The sequence below is a fragment of the Camelus bactrianus genome, chromosome 15, assembly GCF_048773025.1.
Source record: "Camelus bactrianus isolate YW-2024 breed Bactrian camel chromosome 15, ASM4877302v1, whole genome shotgun sequence".
Classification (NCBI taxonomy): Eukaryota; Metazoa; Chordata; class Mammalia; order Artiodactyla; family Camelidae; genus Camelus; species Camelus bactrianus.
Window position 1 is genome coordinate 30,411,527 of NC_133553.1, and position 18,699 is coordinate 30,430,225.

Below are 18,699 nucleotides of genomic sequence, written 5' to 3' on the forward strand. Positions count from 1 at the left end.
AGCTTGCCTGCTCCCATGCTCATGTGCCGTTTTGGAGTTCTTAGGATCACATCTAACGTAAGCTGTCCCCAGATTAAACTCCTTCTTTCTACGTGCATCTTCCAGACCCATAAATACATTTATTCTCTCAACAGTTATTTACTAAGGCCATGGTATAGCCAAGCATCCTCTCTGCCATCCCACTGACAAATTAATTTAGACCCAAGCATGCTCCCACCTGAACAGCCTCCATCCTTTCACACCTCCCCCTCATCTTTCAGTCTATGACTATGACCCGCATGCCCATTCCTTCTCAAAACTTGCTCCAGAATTGCTATCACCCTACTGAGGAGAATAAAAGCCTTGATACGTAGCTCAGAGGGCCATTCAACCTAATCTCACCCTCATTTCACCCCGGCTACTGAATTGAGGACCCATGGCCCTCAAACTTCAAGGCTCCGCAGCGGTTTGCAGCACACCAGATTCAGAGGGGAGAAAAGTCTCACCTTCAACATGCCTTTCAGCATGAAGTTTTCCCCTGGAGCCTACAACCGTGACTATAAACCCAACCTCAAAATTAAACTACATTCCTGTCTTAGTCTTGCAACTAATTACTGCTGACTTTGGAGCAGTCCCCTCTCTTCCAAGTTGCTCCAACCTAAAAAGGTGTTTGATCTGAAGGATTTCTGTTAACTTTTTCTGACTGGTTTAAGAGTCTAATGTATATACGTTCCAAGAATTCCAAGGACTTTACAAAGCCTGTCAATGCGCCCTCGGATCCCAGGGTCCCAGGTTAAGAACCTTTAAGCTCAATGGTCTCCTGTCTTGTAGCTTCATTTTACTTTGTTCAATCTTCAAGTCTGCATCCTAGCCGCAGACCAAATCTACTTCTTGAGCCGATTCCTAAAACACTGAGGATGGAAGTCCCAGTTCTTTCTCTGAATCAACAAATTCTAAAATGGGTTAATACATTCTTTTCCCCCAGCCCACAAACAGCTGGGAGAATGAGCTCCAGGAGGCCAGGGAGGCCGGGAGCGGAAGAATGCAGAGTAATTGCTCCTCCTTCCAAGCCCCACTCTCACCTGGGGGACTATGCTCCACCCCTTCCTAAAATCAATTATCTACCACCTCCTCCCTAGGTGCGTCTAGGTGTCCACTCTACCCCGTAGAGGAGAGGAGGGTTGTCAGCTGCAGCAGCACTGTCTCAGTGCCAGACCCACTCAGAGACACGCCATGCCTAGCAGTCTCTGCTCCCTTCCTTCCACCATGCCTCTGCGAACTTCAGGCATGGTTAAGGATAGAGACCAGGGTGTTGCTCTGGATGACCCAAAGACTCCATCTCCAAGGGTGATGCGCCCCTGAAGCCAGAGCAAGGTGTGTAGGTGGCAGAGGGCAGAGGGGGCGAGGAGCCTTCTGGGGAAAGGAGTTGAAGTCACTTCCACAGCAAGCAGCATCAGGTGGGTGCCGGGCTCCCCCCAGCCTCCCTCAGTCTAGGAGGGAGTCGTGCTTGACACCACCCTCCTTACTCCCCCTCAGCCCCTTTGTCTCTCTTCTCAACCCCTCCACAGTGAGTTCCTGAACATTATTCTTCCCCCACAACTTTCCCCAGCTTGTCAGGTGCTGCTGCTGATGGCTGTTAAGCACCCCCAACCCAGTAGGTGCAAGAGAACACGCACCCAGCACGGTTTTGGCAGGCGGAGGAGGAGGAAGGGGCCTCCATCGGGACTAGGCCAGCAGGGGTGGGGGAAGGAAGAAGGGGGTGGGTTAGCAGCAGGAGGCAAGAGGAAAGGGGAAGAAGGGGCAGAGAGGGTGGCTGGGTGGGGGAGGGGCTCATTAGAATAGTCTTGCCTAGGGCAGTGCGGGAAAGCTTTTTTCCACTTTCACGCCAACCCTCCTCCCTGGGCAGACAATAGGAGAAGAAAGGGTTAACTCTGGGCTTGGGCTTTTGGGCTAAAGGCTCTTACCCCCTATCTCAGTTCAGAAGGTCCCACCCCACAGGAGCCAAGAGATTGGGCAGGATCGGGAAGACACTACACCAGCCCCCACTACGGCGGCTCAAGGAGGCCACTTGGTCTGCAGTTTGTTCAGACTGGAAAGCCACTGGTAACTCCACTCTGATGGAGGCAAGGCCTTCCCATCCAGTCTCATCTCTTTAGGCAGCTGTCCCGCCTCCACCTCCCTCTGCGACTCAGGCTGCTTCCCGTTCCAAAGGTCAGAGGTCCAGGGACCCACGCGGACTCCCGCTGGTGCAGCAGATCTCGGGCTGTCCCAGGCATCTCTCCCATCACAGGCCGGCATCAGGCTGTGCCCCACGGCACCCGCTTAAGTGCCACAGCCCCCTGTCAGGGTTGCACTGCTCCCTTCTACCCCAACACCGCTTCTTTCTGGTGGCCTGATGGTGGTTCCCAGGAACACGCAGGAGAGGAAACTGTCCCTCTCAAGAAGCCGCAAGGTTGGCACGGCCTGAGGACAGCGTAGTCCACCAGCCAGGAACACAGGTCAGCAAGGAAATGCCAAAAACCCATCTGCCAACCAGCTCAGCAAAACTGCTGCTTCCAGCCCAACTCCACTGCCGGGGCCTGCCCCCCAGCCTTCATTGACCACTGCCCCAGGCTCACACCAGGGCTGCTCCAGCAGGTCCCTGAACGGCCAGGTCCCACCTGAGCGCAGGGAGGAGTGGGGCTTGGGGTTCCAGAGGAGGGAGTGGGTGGGACAGCAGTAACTCAGCATCTCCAGAACTCAGGCCGGGCAGAGAAGCCAGCTCCTGCGGGCCGGGTAGGCAGACTTGACTCTTCTGAAACCCAGAGGGCTGCAGGCCCAGAGATCCTCCCACCGGCCCCTGCCGCCTCCCCGCCCCCAGTTTCCCCAGGGCTCCGTCCAGGAACCTACCCATAAGGCCAGGTGCAGCCCCTCTGTGGTCCGGCTCAGGTGTGAGCCCCGGCCCTGAAGCTCTGTAAGTAGCTGCCCGTCTTGGGGGAGGGGAAGGGGGCGATGGGGCTGGGGGGCGGAGGGGGCCAGAGAGAGGGGGAGGGGGACGTGGGGGGGAGGGATTGAACATTTTCTTTGTCTAGAACTCCAGGTCACGTGGGCCCCGCTGGAGTGCCTGGTTGGCTGCAAGCGGGCCGGGGGAGGGGGCCGGCTCTCAGACGCTGGCAGTGGGCCAGCCCCTCTCCTCCGGTCCGAGGGGCGCGGGCCGGCGCTGGGGCCTGGGGGCGCGGCTGGGCCTCCGCCCGTTCCCAGGGCCCCGCCCAGGCCAGGCTGGAGGCGGCGCCCGCCCCCTCCAACCGGGCAGCCTTCCCCGCCCCTTCTCCCCCAACTGGGCCAGAGCGCCGCGCAGAGCCGGTGGGCGAGGCGGGGACCCCGCGGGCAGCGCAGGGAGGGCAGGCGGGGAGCCGGGAGGCAAGGGGCTGTTCCCCAGCTGCGGAGGTGAGCTGCAAGCGCCGAGAGAGCCAGGGGAGCAGTCAGAAGGAGAGAGGAGCTCTCGGACCGTCTGGGAGAGCCAGGAGAAAGTTGTTAAAAGTGAGTCTCTCGGCAGCACAGCCAAAAAAGAAAAAAAAAAAAAAAAAAAAAGGAAGAAAGAAAAAGCTTACAGATGAGCGATGAGGCCCGGGAGGCTGCAGGAAAACGCTAAGCACAGAGATGGACAGAAGGCACCCGCACAGAACTGGGAGCGCTCCAGACCGAGAACGGGGCGAGGGGGTGGGGGGGCTCTCCTCTTCTCACTACAGGTGGATAGAGAGCGGTGCCTTAAACAGCCTGGCTTGAGGAGTTCGGGCTTTGAAAATCTCTTCCTGGCCAAGTCCCTGGGTCCTCTAGGTCACTCTGGGTCTGCCTTAGATGTCTGTTTTCCTGTTTGCGAGGTGCCCGGTGGGGCGGGGGTGAGGAGGAGTTGTACAAAAGTAGCAGTTCCTTCATTCCCAGGCGCAAACATCTGCAGCTCAAGAAGACTACGTTCCTCCTCTGGAGCCTCCAGGTGGAGCCTCCAGGTGCAGCTTCAACCATTTCAAGCTCCCTCCTCCTGAGCAGAGGCCCCTCCCCCAAAGAGAACACACACACACACACACACACACACACACACACACGTGTGTCACTACCCACTTCAGATGGAGAAACAGAGACACTGTTGGCCCTGCCCTCAAGGAGCTGACAAATTCAACTAGACTTGGAGAGATTGGAAAAGATCATTGAAAAACGTCTTTAAAGATAACATCTCTATCACAGATACCAAGCCAGATGGGCCAGGATGGCTTAGAAGCCAACCAAAAATGGGTAGTATGAGTGGTAAGTGAGGTTAAGGAGGTTAGTGAGGAGCAGAGATTGAACCTGGAGGATGCATCAGACTGGGAATGAGGCTGGATAAGTAGAAAGTAAGAGATGTTAGGCTGGAGAGGGAGGAAAACCCTTATCCACCTCCACCTCCCAACCCCCAATACAACTAAAGCTAAAGGGTGCAATGAGAGATGTCAGTGGATACATCCATCATGGTGATGAATAACCGTAGGTTTTCTGACAAGATGAGGTGAATGAGTATTTTGGAAAGATTAGCCTGGTTTCAGTTTGCAAGATGAATTAGAAAGAAGAGCATAGGAACTGAGGGTAAATGCTCCCAGCAGGGGGAGGGCTGTTTGACCAGCAGCACTCATTGGACGATTTGAACTGGGGTTCTAGTTCTATCAGCGTGACCTTGAACAAGCCACTTAACTCCAAAAAGTCTGTTTTTTCACTTGCAAAACAGGAGTGATGACATCTGCCCTCTTAGGCCCCTGAATACCAGCATCTCTTAAGGAGATAATGCCCCAGATGCCTGGCTTCCAGCCAGTCAGTGGGAACAAACCAGCTGGAACAGGTGCTGGTATAATGAGGTCAAAAGATGTGCTGTGAAGGAGAGCCCACCATCCTTCCTGGGCTCAGCACCCTTCTGGGGGCCATAAGAACAAGCGGGCCCTAAAAAGGGGAGAGGACTCCAAATCAGAGAGCCATTAGAGAGTACAAACTTCCTCTCCCAACACCAACTGAGACCCAGAATCCATACACCAAGGAGAAGGAGCCATTCTACAAAACACAGGCCCTGTTCTGCTCTAACCCATCTTTCAAACCAGTGAAGGTATCTGCTTGGTATAGTTTTTCAGGACTTCCCCAAGTAGAGCTGAGAAGCCATGAGTTTATACCTCTTGCCTGCTTCCACCCTTTAAGGAATGTAATATGACTTGCTTGGCTTCTCTCACTGATGCCTCCCCGGCATCCAGGCCCAGGCCCTGTTAACAGGCCGCTTTAGACCTTACCCCAGGCCTCTTCTCAAAATGAAGTTTCTGATCTGGCTTGGCTGGCTCTTTTTAAAGAGACACTCTCTCTCATCTATGACATCTCCTTTTCCATTATTAGATGGCTAAATACCTTAGACTCTACACTCTGTGGTCTTGGGACTTGTTCAGTAGGTAATGATGCCTCTGCATGCAGCCAGGATTCAAAGTGTCAGAACAGACCAGGGCCATCAGTTTCACTTTCTCTTGGCCTACTTATAAAGTAGCCTCTCCCTGTGGCTGCCCAAATTCCTAATTCCCATTCTTTAAAATTAAGCTCAAATTGGGGGGAGGGACAAGGTAAGTGTAGGGGACTAAGAGCTATAAACTACTACGTATAAATAAGCTACAAGGATGTAGTGTATAGCACGAGGAATATACCCAATATTTTATAATAACTATAAATGGAATATGATCTTTAAAAATTGTGAATCACTATGTGGTACACCTGAAACTTATATAATATTATAAATCAGCTATACCTCAATAAAAAAATTCAAAATAAAATTAAGCTTAAAGCTTACCTCTTCCACATAGCTCCCAACTTACGCAAAAAGAAGCCCAAACTCAAAGTTGTCCCCTCGCTACCTAGGGCACTACCCCTCTCCTATAGCTGTACAGACAGGAAAGTTTACCCTTTTTATACCGTGAGTCACTCGGACAGAGATTCATGTCTTCTTTGTACTCAGTAGGCAGAGAGAGACCTCAAAGCAAAAGAGACCCCAAGATCTAGGAAAAGAGGTGACTTTAGCCAAAGGTCAGGAAAAAACTAGGGCAGCCTTCGAGGATCCTCAGGTCATATATGTCCTCGACCTTCCAAAGTAACCCTCCCAAGGTGGTTACTGGGATAGGTCTTTTGATTAAGATAAAGATAGTCAATCTAAAATAGCAGGGTCACGTAAAATGAGCCAGGTTCTTGGAAATGTTCTAAAAGTATGTTGAAAGGAGGAACCCCTGGATGAAAAGAAGATCTGGTGGATGTCAAGAGCCTAAAAGAAGTGTTAGCGAGGAAGTATCCAACATGGTCCAAAAGACAGGGCTGACCTAAAAAAGAGGGCACATTTCCTGTTTGGCAGGCACATAGCAGTGTTCCAATAGGCCTGATGAAAACACCTCTTAAGGACAGCTGACTCTCTCAGGACTGATCCTGTATTCATCAAGCAAACTTCTAATTTTAATTACATTTTCCACTGACTCTGATACCAGGAAGTTACCAGAAAGCATCAGGACAAGCACTGGGATCTGCATTGAAAGGACAAGTCCTATTACAAATCTGTACATTTAACATCCTGGTACACATCACCCTCCTGTGTCCCTGAAGACCATGATCACAAGAAGTGCTGTTAATTTGACTTTCCAGCTCAGGGAACTGAGATGAGACACTAAGTCGTGATTCTCCACCCAAGAGCAGTAACTCCCACAGGCCCAGGTGGGAATGCCACGCCTGCCTGATTGATTTTAACTCAAAGTTGAGTGTTCTGTGGCATGCTCTGTCAGAAAATCCAGTGCTGGCGGGATGTGGGGAGGTCACGTTGCTTCAATCAAACAGGACATTTACCACCTGAGTCCCTTTACTCAAAATCAGAGAAGCCACAGTCCCTAGGAAGCCATCTACAAAGCCATATATTGGGAGGACGCTGCGCATTTCCTGCCACACAAACATTCCCACTAACCCCAAGACCAGTGAGACCTTATCCAGACAGAGGCCATGAGATCAAGATGGATGTCTCTTCTGATCCTGCCCGTATACCTACAGCTCGAAAGCCTCAGTGCTACACAGACCTCTGCCTGCCTGCTGCTTGCAGTCATGCTCCTTGCGTGGCGTTCAAGGCCCCCCGCAATCTGCAGCGCTTACATCACACGGCCCACACTCTGCCGCCTACTTGCTATTCCCCAGATACGCCCTTTCCCTGCTTCTGGGGCCTTTGCTCATGCTGTCCCTTGCTCCTCCCCTTCAACTTCCACCGGCCCAAATCCTACCTATCCTTCTAGGCCCAGTTCACCAGTCACCTCCACCATGAAGGTTTCTCTGGACCTGAACTGGCCAATCAGGTAGCCACTGGCTGCGTGTGCCATTTAATTCATTAAAATCAAGTTCAAAGTAAAATTCAGTTCCTCACTTGTACTGGTCACATCCCAAGTGTCCAAGAGCCCAAGTGGGTTAGGGGCCACTGTCCTGAACGGCAGCTTGTAGAACATTTCTGTCATTACAGAACATTCTACCAGACATGCTGCTGCAGCCCCTTGCCCTTATCTTTCCCCACTGAAAAATCACCCCGTACCTCCTCATCCTTCACAGTCCCACAGCACTTTGTAATCTTCTCTTAGCACCCTGCCTGTACCTAGGTGATCATGTACTCATCTTTCTCCTCCATGGCATTAAAAACCCCTAGAGGGCATGGCCTGCATCTTACTCAGGTTCACATGGAAGCCGTGTGGACCAGAGCCCCTCGCACACTGTAGAGGATTAAAGAAAGCTGTGGTTGCTGAACTGAATTCAACAGTGTCTCAGGAGCTTCGTCCAGAGTCCACTGACCAAGTTCCCAGATGGGGACACATAACTTTCCACAGCAAAATTCTAATAGGTGCTAAGAGGTCCAGGTCTAAGGTTCCTGAAAGAGGCCAGAATCTTTGTTTTCCTATTCCCCTGCAATCCACATGGAGGTTGCAAGCAAATGACCAGGACTGGGCTGCTGGCAGTGAAGCTAAAAATAGCCATGGAGCCAACAGAAAGGAGTTAGCAGGACTTGTTGCTAGGGAGACCGTCGCAGAGAGAGCAACCAAGCAGGGAGAAAGCGTCAGACCTGCACCCAGAGAGCAGAGGCCATGGTGGGAGGGGGGCCCTCAAAGTTGACAGGGGTCCAAGGATCCCACCTAGAGATGTTCTGCCTTCTGGCAGCTCCTGACTAATGCTCTAAGTGGGGCAAATGTTCCCCCGTCCCTCAGTAACCCATCTCCATGGAAACCACCATTGCTGGGGTGAAGTACCAGCCCCTGGAAGGGAGGCCTCTGCCTGGAGCTGGTTGTTATGGCAACATCCCCCCCCCACCCTGTCATTCTCTCTCTCCTGGCTTCTCCTGTGGGGAAAAGGTGGGGGCCAGGTCTTGGCTTAGGCAGCATGACCAGGAAACACCGGCTTCCTGACAAGAGTGACCTACACAGGGCTCTTCGGAAGCTCCTGGGACCCCAGAAGGGCAGTCAGTCCTAAGCACAGGGTAGAGCTTCCTTTCCTCCCCCTAAGGGCCTCACAGGTCATCTTGCCAGGAGAATCCCAAATTCACTTGAGTTCATTTGTATCAGGATCACCCAAAGAGGTTTTTAAAAATACAGATTCTTGGGCTCCACCTATGGAGATCAGCTGACTTAGGGTAGGGCCCGGGAACCAGTTAAAACCTCCCTAGGTAATTCTGATACCAGCCAGGTGTGGAGACCACCAGGGGCCCTGGCTGTCCCTGTTACAAATGAGGAAACAGGCCTACAGGGGTCTGAGCCCACCCAAAATGTCAGAGCCACTGACTGAAGAGGAAGTCTTCTGGAGGGAGGAGGAGGAGAAGGTAGAAGGAGACACAGAGGGAGCTCCTCAGCGCACATGTCTGCGGTGAGCTGCCTCATCTCCTGCTTCCCCTTCAAACCAGAACACGCTGTTTCTGATACTGGACTATGATTGAAAACGGAGCCTCTCAACAGACGGCAGAAAGCGGAAGGTAGTGGGGCTGGGCAGTCTGTTGCCCGGAGTGTGCAGAATGGTGGCAGCCCAGGCAGATGATCTGGGCTGAAAGAGAAATCCATCCTCCTTTGGAAGGAAAGCAAAAGGGTCACCATGGCAACTGCAGCATGCCAGCCCGCTTGGGCTCTGTGCCATCCCCAAACCTGGGCCCAAGAGAGGCGTAGCTTTAGGCAAACGTCATGGGGCAGGGGCAGCCCCCCCAGCCCCAACTGCCGCCAGTCTGGTTTGAGAACTGTAAAGAAGCTGTGCTTTACCCTGAAGCCGACCTCTGAGTCTGCCTGAAACACACTTCCACCCTTGGATCCAGGCGCACTCGGAGTCCTGAGCACCTGCAGCACGAGGCTGGGGAGGACATTGAGGAGGGGGAGGAGATGGTGGAGGAGATGGCCTCCACCCTTCTGTTACACACAGCCTAATCGTGTGCCCAAGACCCACCGCACACGAAACCACAGCCCTCATTCAAGACAGCATGCAATTAGATGGTAAATTATGTGGTAGAGATGCTTTCTCCACGTGCTGAAGGAAATCCGAGGTGGCGGGATCAGTAAAGACAGGAAGACACGAGGGAGGCTGAGCGAGGGTGAACCAGCACTGGGCCCAACCTCCCGGGTTTCTCAGGCGGGAATGGCCAGCTCTTTGGGGGCATCTGCAATCGCATTAGCTTCCCAACAGAAGCACAAGCACAGCTGCACGCACACTTGTTAGGGAGGGGCGCTGCCTGCGGCCTGCTCTATGATCCACTCACTCACAAACATTCTTCTGACCCAGAGAGTAAAATGCAGGCTCCAGGAGCCACCTCCTAGCTGCCGCTTCGTTTCTCCATCTCTGCAAGCCTCTATGTCAAGCAGCCCTTGTTCCTCCCTGGCTCTGCCATTCTCTCCCCGTCCTTGTTACACTTCCGTTATGGGGTATGCTTGGAAGCCCTACCCTGCCAGATCTGCCATTTAGGCTCCTGCAGGTTGAGCTGCTATCTCCTTCCTGACTGCGCTTATCTGCCTTCTCTTTCCCTGCAGCTCCGGGTCTGCTCCTAAGGGGAAGGCTTCTTCACAAACCCATCTCCCTCCCCCTCCCCTCATCACTTTCATCCCCTAACCCCGGGCTGCTGGGTGCCCAGCTCCACCTGTGAGTAGTGTGCGGGGTCTGGGCAGGGAGCAAGGGTGGTGGTGGCGGTGGCTGCAGGTTCCCAGACCTCACTTGCCCCTTGCCAGGAAAAAGAACAGAAGGGGCAGGATGTGAGTCGAGGATCACAGCTGATGACAAGACTTTCAGTAAGCGCCTAGCTTCTTTGGATCTTAGTTTCTTAATCAGTCTAATGGGACCACAAATATCTGCTGAATATTACAGATAAGATCAAAGGAAGTCAGGAGGGCGTATCATTTGAGAGGTGGAAAGAACCTTATGGCAAGTTTGCTTAAGCACATGTCTATATTGTCACTCTGCTTTAGAAACTTGACTCTGGAGAGAAATGTTAATTTTATACCTAGGGGGTGTGGGTCAGAAGGAACCAGGTAAACCTGAACGGCCAGGGTTGCTTTCTCCCCTCCTCCCCCACCCCATCTCCAGGCTCCAGGGGTCAAAGGGAGGGGCCTCAGGGACCACCATTCAGATTCAGGCATGCAGACCCTCTCAAGTTTCAGGGTCCAAAGAGAAGACCCAGGAGGAGCCCAGCGGACAAGCATTGCCATAAACCGTTGCTGAAAACAGCAGGAACGCCTACCATCTCCATCCCAAAGGAAAAATTTGAATTCCTGTACCAAGTCCTTTCCGGTCTTCTCCCCCCACCCATGTTTGGAAATGGTCCTTTAGCTCAGCCAGCCTTAGAGCCCTGGCCTCTTCCTCAGCTCTGTGTTCAAGATCTGAGAGTCTCAACCCCTCAACGCTGTATTTTAGAATCACTTGGAGAGCTTTAAAAATGACCCATCACTAAATTCCAGATGTAATGAATCCAGAGCGAGGGGCCCAGGCAGCGGAGGTTAAAAACAAAACACCCAGGTGATCCGAATGTGCAGGGAGACCCTGGATGTGGGTGACGAGGTGGTAGGTGATACGATAAATGCATCTTTGGGGGTATCTCTTCTGTGTCAGATTTGGTTTACTTCGAATCATCCAAAGCTTAGTGGTTCTCAAATTTTCACAAGCCCCAGAACCATCTGGGGACCTGACTAGAAAATCAGATTTCTTAGAGACCACCCCAAAGTTTCTGCCTTTAGGTTCAGAATAGGACCTGGGAAGGTGCCTTTTCAATGCACTGGTGATTCTAATGGAGTAATATACAAACCCACCCAATAAGAAACTGAACTCTAATAGCATCCTTAGTATGTATGAAGCAGGTCCAACTCAATTTGTTTTTTGTTTGCCCCATAAAGTTGCCTTTTAAACAGTATCTAGATTCAAATATACAGGAGACTGCACTGTTTTATCCCTATTTTTGTTTAATCCATCAGAGTTGGATGTGAAAAATTAAAATATACTGCCCCCCCATTCATTGACTAAAGAGTCAAATGGCATCTGTGAAAAGTTGTTATTCAAGAATGGCAAGTCAGAAAAATAGTAAAACACACACACACACACACACACACAAACACATGGCATGCAGTTGGCATGGGAGAGTGTAAATTGAGACATGGAGGACCAGGGTGGCCAGAGACCTGATGGGAGTTAGAAAGGGCTCCAGAAATAGGTGAAAAGGGGGCCTTTAGTGGTCCTCCAGTTGGTTCTGGAACTCCTTCCTGGTTGCCAGCTGCTCCCAGAAGCCCTACGTCCCTGTCCCTCCCTGCCCTGGTCCTTTCAATCCAGGGCTGCCCTCCATGCCTTGGGCTCTTCCCTCCCTGCTCTCCAGCCTGCACTTGCCCTCCTGGTGGATGACTCCTGCATGCCCACTAACCCTGTCCTCAAGGACAGCCACCTTGCTGCCTTCTCAAAAGCAGCTTGTCCAAAACCTAACTCAAATGTCCATTTCTCTGAAGAGAATATGTCCATGTCCTTGAGGTAGGCAGAGAACTATTAGAGATCACACACACTAACCAATAAAAGAAAAATGCGGTTAAATTGGACTTTATTAAAATCAAAAGCTTCTGCTCATCAAAATACATCCTTAAGAAGATCGAAAGTCCATACCACCTTCCTGCCCCAAACCTGCTCTTCCTCCAGGATTCCCTACCTCTGATAATGAGCCCTCCCCCCAAATACTGGGCAGGTGTCTCCCTTGCCTCCAACCAGACACAAGTTGCATCAGCTCTATCAAGTCTGCCTTGCACGACTTGGACCCTCCATCGAAACCAGATGTAATGCCCTCCTAATTGGTCCTTCTAACCCTCCCAGCTCTGGGCCCCCTGACAATGCTGCCAGGGTTATTTTCCCAAGATACACATCCAGGTCTCTCATATTCCAGCTCCCTACAGCACAATGAAGCCTCCATTTCTCACTATGACAGGAAGGCCTTGGATGATCTGATCGGACCACCTTCCTTTGCAGTTTTCTCTCTTTTTACACTTCCTCCCCAACTCCCATACATGGTGACCAGATCTCTTGCTGTTCCCTAAACAATCCAGAAGCTTCATGCCTCCTTCACTTGGCCCTCAGTGGTTCTTTTCCCTGAAATACCTTCCTTATTTATCCCTACTGGGTTTCTCAAAGGACACCTCCTCCAGGAACATTTCCAGGAGTTCCCCCAGAAATTCCCTCGCCCTCCTTTGTGCTCACCAGACTCTTGATGCCGGGAGCCCAGAACAAGCCCCATGCTCCAGTGGCATGAAAGGTCACAGGAATCCCCCCGCCTCCTCCACTAGACCATGTGTGCCCCTGGAACAGGGACTATGTCCAGCTGTCTCCTCCAGCACCAGCACGGTGCTGTGTGTATTTAGTAAATACTAGTTCAAGCCTGTGAACTCCTCCATCTAGAGCACTGGCTCCTTAACAGAGTCACAGAGTCTCAGAATCCAGCTGACCCCCCGTGCCTGAGCAACCCTGGGACCTCCTTAACACACGAAGCAGAGAGAACAGCACCATTGTATCTTCTCTGTCTGCCTCAGCCAAGGGCTTTGAGAACACAAGGGCCTCTAAAAGTTGAATTAAATATGCAGGAAATCTTGATGTGCTCTAGACCTCAAGCTCCCAGAGGATTTCTTGGACCACCTACCTCAGGATCCCACTCAATGCCCTTCCTCTACTGTCCCTGTTGGACAAACTCCTGTCCCAGTGGTGGTGGGCCTGCAAGATATCCCTTCTTTGGCCAGCCTTCCTGGGGTCCTTGGGCAGGGCTAGTTCGCTGCTCCCACGGCCCCTTTCCTCATATTTTTATCACAGCTCTTACTGGGTTGCAGCACTCACCTGCCTACCTCTCGCAGAGGAGGGTGGCATCCCAGGGTGGGACTCTGACTTTCCTTTAGATGTGTTTTTTTAGTTTCTAGAAAATGTAGGTACATAGTAGAGACCCAGATGCATAGGGAGTTTTCTGAAAGACTGAGCAAATACTTTGTAACTCTCTAAAATAATGAACAAATGAGTATGTGATTGATGAAAAGGAAACCGGTGGTAAAGAGCAGACCTAGGAAGATGATGAAACCACGGCAGGGAAGTGAGTTCCTGAGCTAAGGAAATGCCCCAGGAAGACGTGCATGTCAGACTGGGGTGTATTTGCAATATCATCTTTTTAGAGATGAATTCAAGCCCCTCACTCACCTAGGCCTCGTGTCTAAAGATGAGCAACCATCTTTCTGATCCTGGCAGAAAATGACAGAGGAAGAAAAGGGGGCCATCATGGAGAGGAAATGAAAGCTAGACTCAAGCACAAGACATGTGAATTTTATGAAAGTTTTTTTTTTAAAGAATCTTTATCAGGATGCTTTATGTATGTGCCTCTTAAAAAAAAAGTATATATGGGAAGCCTGAGAATGCATTCAAATATTTACTGTAGAATGAACGTAGGAGGTCGTATAGGAGACAAAAGGAGCTACAGATCATGGTTCCAGTCCTCCTTCCCCCAAATCATGAAATTTCAGAATTTTGGGGGTCGTCTGGTCTATCTGTGTCACATTATGAACAAGGAAACTTAAGCGTAGAGAGGAGAAAGGCCTCCTCAAATTGATCAGGGGCAGAGGCTGAGCCCAGCAAGCAGGCCTCCTGAATCTCATTCCTTTCATTTAATCCAATTTCACAACATCAAACGTACGATCATGAGAAAACAGTAATTCAAGGGCAAGGGCTCAGGACCAGATGAGTGGAGCGGGAGGAAGTGGGGGAAGGGTCCCCACGGTGAAAAGGACCCAAACCTGGCAAGACCAGAAGCCTGAACACCTGCAGCCGCAGAGGTGGGGCAAGGTGGCGCTGGCCTGGCTGAGGGCTGGGCCAGCCGGCTCCCTCCCACCCTATACTGTATTTCCAGGGGAAGCAAAAACTGGAAACCAGGAAGACCCGGTTCTAGTGGAGCCATTTAGGTGCAAAACAGAAGCAGCATGGGATCTGGAGTCCAGTTTTGCCCAAAGGTCTCTCTACAAGGATATCCACATGGCTCTTACCTGCTTACCTAGGGGAATCTTAGCTTCCTAGTAGTAAAATAGGGATAAAAAGTAGTTGTCATAGGAACTGTGGATAATACACCTGTCAAATGACAAAAATAATTTAGTAACAAGTTTGATGTCATTTATTCAAGGGAGAACAATCCATGGACTGGGGAGTATAGTGCCTCACAGGCAGAGGAGCACTCTTTGGGCTCCAGGGATTTTGGGCAAGAGTGAGCTACAGAGAATGCTAGAAGACGCACTGCAGAAACAGGCTGTGACTGGCTAGGAGATATGGGGTTTCCTTATAAGGCAGCAGGTTCTGTTTCCTAGGGGAAGGTGAGCTAACTACACAGAGTTGGAGGATCATGACTGATGGATGTTAGGATTCCTTGGCAGGATTCCTATACTGCAGACTGACCTAGGTTTAGATTTGTGATGTGGGCCGGGCCACTGGGGTGGCCTCCATTTTGTGAATCCTGATAACACAAATTTATCATCTCTTAGGATTGCGGTGAAAGTAAATGCTCCCAGCACAGTGCCTGGTGCTCAGTAAAGTCCCACCACGTTGGCCTAGTCCAGGCTTGGCCATGGCTGCTGCTGAATTCAGGGCAAGTTACTACCGCCCAGCCCGCCACCATTTTCTCACTGCTAAAAAGTTGGGGTTGAAGTAAGAGTTGTTCTCTCTGCACCCCCAAGATGGAGTGTGCAAACAGCCAGTCCATTTGAGAGACAATGGGGCACCTCTATGATGACAATTTCACAGCCTGTCCTAACTACCAGCCCTGGAAGTCACTGCTGATTACAGGCTGTCAGAGGAGTCCCTTTAAAATGTGTTCAGCCTTTTGGCAAAGTAAACTTGTTGTGCCTGCTCCAAATGGCATCATTTCCTTGAAGGGGGATGTTGTTACTGACGCTGTCCTGCAAGAGTTTAGGTTTTCATTAGTTTATATATGGTGAATAAACAAGGAATGTCTGCCAGTTGGAATCCCCGAAAATTGCTACGCAGATAGTTTGCTAATAATTTGGTTTTAGTCCTCATTGGTCTACTTTGCGTTGCCGTTTCTCACATCTCCTGTACTTAAAACCCAGGAGATCACGCTTAATTCATCTCCTTCTTCCCAAAACCCCCAGCACAAGGCCCCCTGACACAGTAGGTGCTTAGGGATTGCTTGTTAAATGGAAGGAATTTAGCGCAGCAGGAGATGACCCTCCGGACATTTACAGGCTGTCCTTCCCAGGCTGACAGGAAGCATGGGCTGTAGAGACTGCAGGGTTATAGAGCAAGAGGAAGCAACATTTGCTCATCTCACAGAAGCAGCAGCACAAACGGCCAACAAACATATGAAAAGATGTCCAGCCTCACTTATTATCTGGGAAATGTCACTTAAAATCATAACAAGGTACCGTTTCCCACCCATTACATTAGCACAATATTGATGTTGGCAAAGGTGGAAATCTCATACCCCGTTCATGGGAGCCTAAATTGGCGCTGCCTTTTTTGGAGGGCAATTTGGCAGGTTGTATAAAATGCAAAATACGCATTCTTTTCAACACAGTGTTTCTCTTTCTAGGTATCTATCTTAGAGAAACAGATGTACAAAGAGGCATGACCAAGGATGTTCGCTGTGCAGTGCTTGTGCAGTAAAATACTGTAAACCACACAAATGTCCACCAATAAGAGAATGGTTAAATAAAATTGTGGTAATCCATATGGTAGAATAAAACAGTAATTACGTGGCTTGATTGCCCAGACTTATTGTAAGTGAAAAACCAAGCTGTAAAATAAAACTACAGTGTGGTTCTATTTATATAAAAAAGGAAAAGAAAAAAAAAGCAACTGTGAAGCAAAATTATATCTTTACACACACACATAGATGGATAGAGAAAACCATGTTGTATATACACCAAACTGACAGCATCAGGTACCTCCGGTGGAGGAATTAAGATCATTGAGGGAGGGATAGTTTATGTTTTGGGTTTTTTTTCCAGAACGTATTTGTGTAAAATCAGTTTTCAGAAAGTATCCATGTCTTGGGGGAGGGTATAGCTCAAGTGGTAGAGCACATGCTTAGCATATACAAGGCCCTGGGTTCAATTCCCAGTACCTCCTCTAAAAATAAACAAATAAACAAGTAAACCTAATTACCTCCCCCCAACCAAAGAAAAGTTAAAAAAAAAAGAAAAAAAGCATCCATGTCCTCTTACATGCTAGCCCTGTGCTCTAAATGTTACGTATACCTTATTAACCCACACAACTCTGAGATTAGAATTATTCATTCATTCATTCAGCAAACCTTTACCAAGTACCTCCTGAATTGCCATTGAGGAGGTGTCTAGAGGGCCTGCACTGAACAAGCTCAGGTTGGGCAGAAGCAGAAAATGAACTGGTGAGTGCTGCTCTCATGAAGATGAGACACGCACAGGAGAGCAGAGCACAGCCAGGTCTAGCCACAGTGCAGGGACCTCAGCTTGGGGAGGGTAAGTGATGCCGAAGGGGCCATAACCAGCAAGTGATTGAGTCAGCATCTCACTACCAATTAAGAGAAGGCTATGCTGTCTGCTGGGCAGCCTCTGGGGAGGGGAGGGGGTCTGAGTGCAGGAGGGAGAGTGGAGGGAAGGAGAGTCTGTGATATTTGGACCTCAGATTACTTGTTATCAGTATTTATCAGTTATCAGATGTATGGAGCATCTGATAAGTCTAAGGATGCATAAGTCCCTCCCTTTGGGTTGGGAGCCAGGAAAAGGACCAGCAGGACATGGGACCCTTGCCCTGAAGTAATTTACACTCGGTTGGGTGAAGAGATTAATGAGAGTCATAACATCACCCAGCCATAACTGAGTCCTAAAACCACAAGCAGTGATACACACTGGGAATCTGCAGGCCGTCTGGCTCCATGACTGTTTCAGCTGTTTGGCCTCCGCACGCCTTCTTCTGCCTTGCCTTCTGCCTCGCCATGCTGAGGGTTAATGCAATAACACCCGTGAGAAACCCCTCCTAAGCCTAAAGTGCTCCCACAGGGTCATTTTGTTCTGAAAATAGTTAGAAAGAGGAGCTGGAACTGCCCTCCTTTGGCAGGAGAGATGCCTCGCCTCTGCCATCCCCGCCACCCAGGCCTGGGCCAGCCCTGCCAGACCAAGTAAGGTTCTCCTTGGCTCAAGCACAGCAGAGGCCCAGTGGGAGCAGCAGGAGAACAGGGTAGAGAAGACTCGAGCACTGCCTTACCCAGAGGAGCTTGCCCAGTTCCCCGGCCCCATGCTATTCTCCAGGTACGCCTGTCAGCACCCCTGGAAACCAAGGGCTTGGGCCCAAGCTCCCTGAGAAGGGATCCCATATTCACCTACCTCCCAACTGCTTAGCCAACCAACAGGTATTTGTTGAGCCTGCTCTCCCTGCCCAGTATCATACTGGGTATCATGGGAGAAGACATAATGTGTAATAAAGAGTTTGTGGAAAATATTCTACAAAATATAATTGAGTGCTAAACCTAACAATGTTAACAGTAAGGACTAAAGGGGTGCAGAGAAGGGAAGAGGGCAATGTGGCCTGGAGAAATTCTGGAGAGCTTCCTGGAGGAGGCAGCAGCTCTTAGATTCAACCTCGAAGAATGGATAGGGGAAAGCATATCAAGAACAAAGGCAGGGAGGAAGGAAGTATAAAGGGAAACTGGTACCTCACAGGGGACCTTCCTATTAGAGGATGGTAGAGAAGTGGGGTGGGGCCATTGTGGAAGTCACAGTGAGGGTCAAAGCCTTGAGAAACAGAGGATTTCTGACATGATGGGGAGACAATTTAGAGCTATTGCTGGTTCTATAGCAGGGCCTGGTCATGACTGAAGCAGAGTTTAATCCTTAAAAGGACTAGTAAAGAGGCGCAGAGAATAGGAGATGGAACAGACTCATGATAGCGTCCCAGCTGCAGCAGGAATTCTCACTTCAGCCTCGGAGAAGGAGGAAATGCCCTATTTCCTCATCCACTTATTTTAAATTTCATCTATTTTATGATATTCTAAGTCTTCTTAATTTTTTTTTTTTTTTGAAAAGCCTGGGGAGGGAGGTAATCTCAGATGGACAGAAGCGTAAAGAGCAGACCTCACTCAGTAACTGTGGACTGACTGACAAGGTGGTCACAGGAAAAGGGAATTAAGCTGAGGGGGAGGTTTTGAGGGAAGACAGGTGAGGCATGTGGACCAGG

The 18,699-nt window shown here is 50.3% G+C and overlaps 1 protein-coding gene across 9 annotated transcripts in view; it reads right to left on the bottom strand.

The window, feature by feature from the left end:
• DNMT3A (DNA methyltransferase 3 alpha) overlaps nucleotides 1-18,699 on the bottom strand; it is a 103,280-nt gene that overhangs the window by 18,908 nt on the left and 65,673 nt on the right. The window contains exon 1 of one of the 9 annotated variants that reach the window (XM_045511853.2): nucleotides 2,869-3,469. The exons of the other annotated variants lie outside the window; for them this stretch is intronic. The gene's annotated coding sequence lies outside the window, so the exon portion shown is untranslated. Of the gene's footprint in view, nucleotides 1-2,868; nucleotides 3,470-18,699 lie in introns of those variants that run through there. 9 annotated transcript variants of the gene reach the window in all.